A 6,559-nucleotide genomic window follows, 5' to 3' on the forward strand; every position below is an offset into this window, starting at 1 on the left:
GTTGATCGATGAGTCAAGCGTCATATCCGGCTGTCGGCAGCGATCACTCTGTCAGTGATGACACGATCCCGGACGAGCCCCCAATTGTGAGAAACGAAGCTCACTCTTTAATAATTTTACACTAGTCAAATTCTGAAGAAGCGTCTTTTAATCGATCTTGCAAGAAAGGGTGTCGCTGAGCAGGCACACTTTAACATAATTACAGCATGTATTTTATACAGTTTCTCCAAAGCCCCCGGTACCTCCCCCCGCCCCCCCCCCCCCACCTGCTCTTGATTATGTTATGTGATTATGTTTCCTTTGTCAACGTTATGTGATTATGTCTCCTATTTCTTGCCTATGTGGTAGTTTCTTAACTGCTGCTATGTTCAGATAAGCCACTTTCTTTGTTCTTTCTTGTTTCAGTCCCATGTTGTGTATCTTCGGTGGTTTCTGTGTTAAGACTGATGTTTGCACACTATAACCTGCTTTAAAGCCTGCTTATGGTTCTACAATTCAGCTTCATGTAGAAGCAACATTATGCCATATCTCACACCATTGACCCCAATGCGGCCTGAGCCAATGCTTTATTCTGAGACTCAAACAAGTAGTGCAATGTGTTCAGAAGATCTCTTTTCCCAATTTTACTTCCAGTATTTCCAATCTGATCTTTAACATTCTCCTTCACCCAGCCAATCACCTGGCAGGTGGTTCAATGACCCAAAATGTTCTCCACAGGCCGAGCTGCCTGTGGAGAAGACAGACCAGCTACGAAATATAGAAAGATCTCAAATCACCCATCCTCCTTGCTGTGGGCTTCATTGAAGAGTTTCTGGATGTCCTTAAGATCTGAAGTCAGGAATTGTTTGAGTGCAACTACAAACTGTTGAATGGTAAGGTGTGGGAATGTGCAAACCACACTCACCTCTCTCCAAAAGTTCCATCTGGAACCCAGACAGGAACTGGGAAGGTTGCAGATTGTATTTGATCAAATCTCCATTTTTAAACAGAGTCTTCTTCTCAGAGATTCCAGCGAAGGCCATCTCGCCAAGCTTCAGTAAGCATCACCGGGGTTTTCAATCTCTCGGGCATGGTTTTTTAGAATGTTGTAAATAAAATAGGAATATAGTTGGGTGATGGTCTTGGGAACTTGCTGCGGTTTCCTGTCACTTTGTGTAAAGAAAGCGCCCAGTGACAGACCGAGCATCCAGAGGTCGGAAGTGTTGTAACACATGGTGTACAGGATCTCGCTCTCCTCCATGGGTTTGAAAACAGCTGCTGCCACTTCTCGATCTTCAAAAAACTTGTTCAAATATTCCTTCCATTCATCACCAACTAAACCCAGGATTTCAGCGCAGATACAGGACTCAGCATTTTCCAATAATTGCAATTCAGAGGGATGGGTAGTCAACAACACTGAACATCCGGGGAGCAATTTTTTTCTGCATTAAACTGCTCACAATATCAAACTTCACAGGGGACCTCTGGGTCAATGCATATTGACTGAGGTACTGCATCTGTCAGATTGTCAGGAAAGTTAATACTGTCCTTTTCAACCCATCAAATATCAAGAGCAACCTGGATTTCTCCAGAGTTCATCCAGAACTTTCTCCAAATAAGGATAGAACATGAGGATCAGATCCTTCAAGGTTGCTGTACAATTAATGGCATTCAGCGCATGGAATTTAAAACTGAAAACAAATTGGAAGTGTGGGTACATTTTCCCAGTCGCCTAATTTTTGTACTGGTATTGCTTTTCCAGTTTTCAGGAATCCACTGACAACTGCTGAACATCCTGAATTAAACTGCACAACATTTCCGTCGGCTGCAAGGACCAAACAGACCTCTTGGGAAAAGCAACTTCCAAATAATTGATCCATGAGGATTTCTTCTGGTTCCCTTTGGAGATGCATCTCTCTCCATTTTTCATGGCCCCTGCCATGTACCAGCGGCTCATGTTCTACTAGTTTCTGATGACCGACAGGAGAAATGATTGCCAGCTCAGTGTATTGCAGGCATCCAACTGGGAAATATTAACCTTCTCTTTTATGAGAATAATGTTCGATTCACGTGCTGCATTTTGCTGGCAGAGTATTTCCTTGTGTTGTTACAGAGCATCTTCAATTTAAACAGACAGTTGTGATACCGCTTTGTTGGATCAAAAACCACAGCAGAATTTACTTTACACTTTCAAGACTTCTGTAAATGAAAACCCAGTTGATAATTGTGTGTCTGATCACAATGTGGCTAACAGTCAGGCTGTGTTTTGGGCAACAAGATAAAGATATGGGATGGTCAAATGGACAGTTAAGTGTCAGGTAGAATTTAACCCTGATAGGTGTGAGATGATACACTTTGGGAGGAGTAATTTGGCAAGGAAGTATTCAATGAACTGCATGACACTAGGAATTTCTGTGGAACAAAGAGACCTTGTCGTGTTTGTCCATAGATCTCTGAAGGTGGAAGGACATGTTAGTGGGGTCGTGAAAAAGGTATATGGGGCACGTGCCTTTATCAATCGAGGCATAGATTACCAAAGCAGGGAACTCATGTTCGAGTTGTATAGAACTTTGGTGAGGTCACAGCTAGAGTACTGTGTGCAGTTCTGGTCGCCACATTATAGAAAGGATGTGATCGCACTGGAGGGGAAACAGAAGAGACTCCCCAGGATGCTGCCTGGGATGGAACATTTAATTATGAAGAGAGGTTGAATAGGCTTAGGGTTGTTTTCATTGGAGTAGAGAAGACTGAGGGGAAACCTGATTAAAGTGTATAAGATTGTGAGGGACATGAACAGAGTGGATAGGGAGCAACTATTCCCCTTAGTTGAAGAGTCAGTCAGGAGGGGACAAAAGTGAGGGGCAGCAGGTTTAGGGGGACGTGAGAAAAACCTTTTTTACCCAGAGGCTGGTGACAGTCTGGAATGCGCTGCCTGAGAGGATGGGAGAGGCGGGTTGTCTCACATCCTTTAAAAAGTATCTGGATGCTGGCACGTCATTACATTCAAGACCATGGGACAAGTGCGAGGAGATGGGATTTGGTGGGAGTTCATGTGCTTCTTGCGTGTTGGTGCAGACTCGATGGGCTGAAAAGCCTCTTCTGCACTGTATGATTCTATGATTAATGTTTCAAATCACTGGGAGTGAACATCCCAAATTTAACAAGTGTTATATGGAGCAAAGGAATTGTGGAGCCAGTAAAGTGTAGTTCCTGAAGCTGATGTTGAGTGCTGAGGACAGGACAGTCAGCATTATGGTAAGGTGGAGAATTACATTGACAGGCCACCAGAAGCTCAGCGTCATGCTTATAGACTGAATGGAGGTGCTCTTTAACCTGTGTTTAATGCTTCCTCCACCCACTTTGTCTGTACCTTTAAGATCTGGCTGGCTGTAGGGATTTGCATTCTAATCAGTATTCTGTAACTTGATTTTGTGTCTCTGTGCACTGTTTGAGAGCACATTTCCACTCCATCTGACGAAGGAGCAGTGCTCCGAAAGCTTATGGTATTTACTACCAAATAAACCTGTTGGACTTTAACCTGGTGTTGTGAGACTTCTTACCGTGAAACTATTTCAAACATCATTGTGGCTGGAAAATCAACAACACACACACACCTGAGTGAGTTTTCTTGTCCACTGACTCTGGAAAGATTTTGACCAGTTACACAGCCTGAAAAACCATCACACCATTCACAGCAGGGAACAAGTGTGCACTTAATCTGTGTGTGAACAAAGTTTCAATGGATTATCCAGTCTGGAGAGGCACAAGCACACCCATATCATGGAGAAACCGTGGAAATGTGAAGACTGTGGGAAGGGATTAAATTCTCCACCGAAGCTGGAAGTTCACCATCACATTCACACTGGTGAAAGGCCGTTCACCTGTTCTGAGTGCAGGAAGAGATTCACTCAGTTATCCCACCTTCTGACACATCAATTTGTTCACACGGATGAAAGACGTTTTAATTGTTCTGATTTTGCAAAGCGCTTTAAAAGCAGAACTGAACTGCTGACACACCACTGCATTCATTCTGGGGAGAGGCCATTCACCTGCTCTGATTCATTAATTCATCTGATTATCTGACACATCCGCCAATTCTCACTGGAGAAAAGCTATTGGTGTGTGAGAAGAGATTCACTTGGTCTTCCACACCCTGTTGACACATCAGAGAGTTCACACTGGGAAGAAGCCATTCACCTGCTCTTACTGTGGGAAGTGATTCATGCAGTCATCCCACCTTCAGGAGCACCAGAGAACTCACTCTGGCGAAAGACCATTCTCATGCTCTGTATGTGGGCAAGGATTCATTCAGTCATCCCATCTTCTGAGACACCAACAGGTTCACACGAGGGAGAAGCCATTTGTCTGCTCTGTGTGGGGGAAGGGACTCACTGGGTTACCCACCTCTGACACATCAATTTTGTTCACATGGATGAGAGACCTTTTAAATGTTCTGACTGCGAGAAGAGCTTTAAAAGTAAAACTGATCTGCTGACACACCAATGCATTCATTCTGGAGAGAGGCCCTTCACCTGCTCCAAGTGTGAGAAAGGGTTCATTAACTTGTCAGATTATCTAACACACCAGCGAGTTCACACTGGCGAAAAGCCGTTTGTGTGTTCAGTGTGTGCAAAGAGGTTCACTCAGTCATCCACTCTGCTGACACACCAGAGAATTCACACTGGGGAAAAAACCATTTACCTGCTCTGACTGTGGGAAGAGATTCACACAGCTATTGCAGCTTCTGAAACACACCAGTAAGTTCACACTGGGGAAAGACCATTCCCCACTTGAGGAAGATAGTCGTTGGAGGAAGATAGTCTTTCGGAGAGTCGGTGCAGACTTGATGGGCTGAATGGCCTCTCTCTGCATTGGATGAATCTATAGAATCCCCACAATCAGCTGAGAACCTGTTCATTCTCCAATTCCATGATATCAGAATGAATAGTAGTGAATGGAACAGGACAGGAATTAAACAGTGCTTTCTCTTCAACAGTGTCAGTCTGGGAAGTGGAAGTGAAGGGAACGCGTTCAAATTGTGCTGCTATCATAGGGTTCCTGCAAGAATAGCTGCTTACTGACCACTAGAGCTACTGCAGCTATACAACGGCACAGCACCCAGAATGGTTTGAACAGGACAATGTGTGAACAGAATACCCACCTGTTGTTTGAATGAAATGGAGACTGCCTGACAGGTTTGAGTAGAAAGGAGAGATATGAGCGGCAGATGGGATCAGACAAACTGGTGAGTCACTCAGTAGGGATTATTTATGACTTGACATTCATAATAGCTTAATCACTTATAACAAAGTACAGCACAGAAACAGGCCCTTCGGCCCTCCAAGCCTGCGCCGATCATGGTGCCTGCCTGAACTAAAACTGTATACGCATACGGAGTCTGTATCCTTCCATTTCCATCCTATTCATGTATTCGTCTGGTTGCCCCTTAAATGACGCTCCCACCACCTCTCCAGGCAGCGCGTTCCAGACATTCACCACCCTCTGTGTAAAAGAAAACTTGCGTGTCACATCTCCTCTAAACTTTTCCCCACGTCTGGTCTACCTGGTACGCTGCAGGAAATGATGTCCCGAGGCATGGGTACATTGGGGAAACCATGCAGACACTACGACGACGGATGAATGAACACTGCTCGACAATCACCAGGCAAGACTGTTCTCTTCCTGTGGGGGAGCACTTCAGCAGTCACGGGCATTCAGTCTTGGATCTTAGCTAATACCCTCCAGACCAGGCAACATCCTGCTAAAGCTCTTCAAAGCATCCACATCCTTCTGGAAGTGTGGCGACCAGAATTGTACACAATATTCTAAATGAGGCCCAATTAAGGTTCTATATAGCTGCAGCATGACCCACCAATTTTTATACTCAATGCCCCAACCAACGAGGGGCAAATATGCCATATGCTTTCTTGACTACCTTATCCACCTGCGTTGCCACTTTCAGTGATTGGTGGACGTTTCCACCAGATCTCTCTGCCTGTCAATACACAATGTGTAGGAAAATCTCAGAGAAGTGTAAAAACGATAGGGTAATAATAGTAGGGGATTTCAACTTCCTCAATACTAATTCCCCAATACTAGTAAGGCAAAATGTGAAAGGCTTAGAGAGGGTGTAATTCTTAAAAGTGTATCCAGGAGAGCTTTTTGAGTCAGCATGTATAAAGTCCTACTGGAGAGGGGGTGGCACAGAACCTAATTTTAGGGACTGAAGCCAGATCGGTGGAAGAACTGTCAATGGGGAGCATTTTGGTGATAGTGACCATGACTGGGTAAAATTTAAGCGAGTGATGGAAAAGGATATTGATGGACCAGAAATAAAGGTTCTGAATTGGGGGAAGGCCGATTTTAATAGGGTTTGACTGGATTTGGCCAAAGTGGACTGGGAGCAGCGACTTGTAGGAAGATCTATATCAGAGCAGTGGGAGTCATTTGGGAGATTACAAAGCCAACATTAAATCGAAAGGGTGGGAGCAAAAAGTCCAGAGAACTCTGTATGTCAAGAGATATACGGGATTGGATAGTCCTGGATAAGTATGACTCTATGACTCTGTGGTAGATACAG

Source organism: Mustelus asterias, chromosome 16, assembly GCF_964213995.1.
Source record: "Mustelus asterias chromosome 16, sMusAst1.hap1.1, whole genome shotgun sequence".
In the NCBI taxonomy this organism is placed as follows: Eukaryota; Metazoa; Chordata; class Chondrichthyes; order Carcharhiniformes; family Triakidae; genus Mustelus; species Mustelus asterias.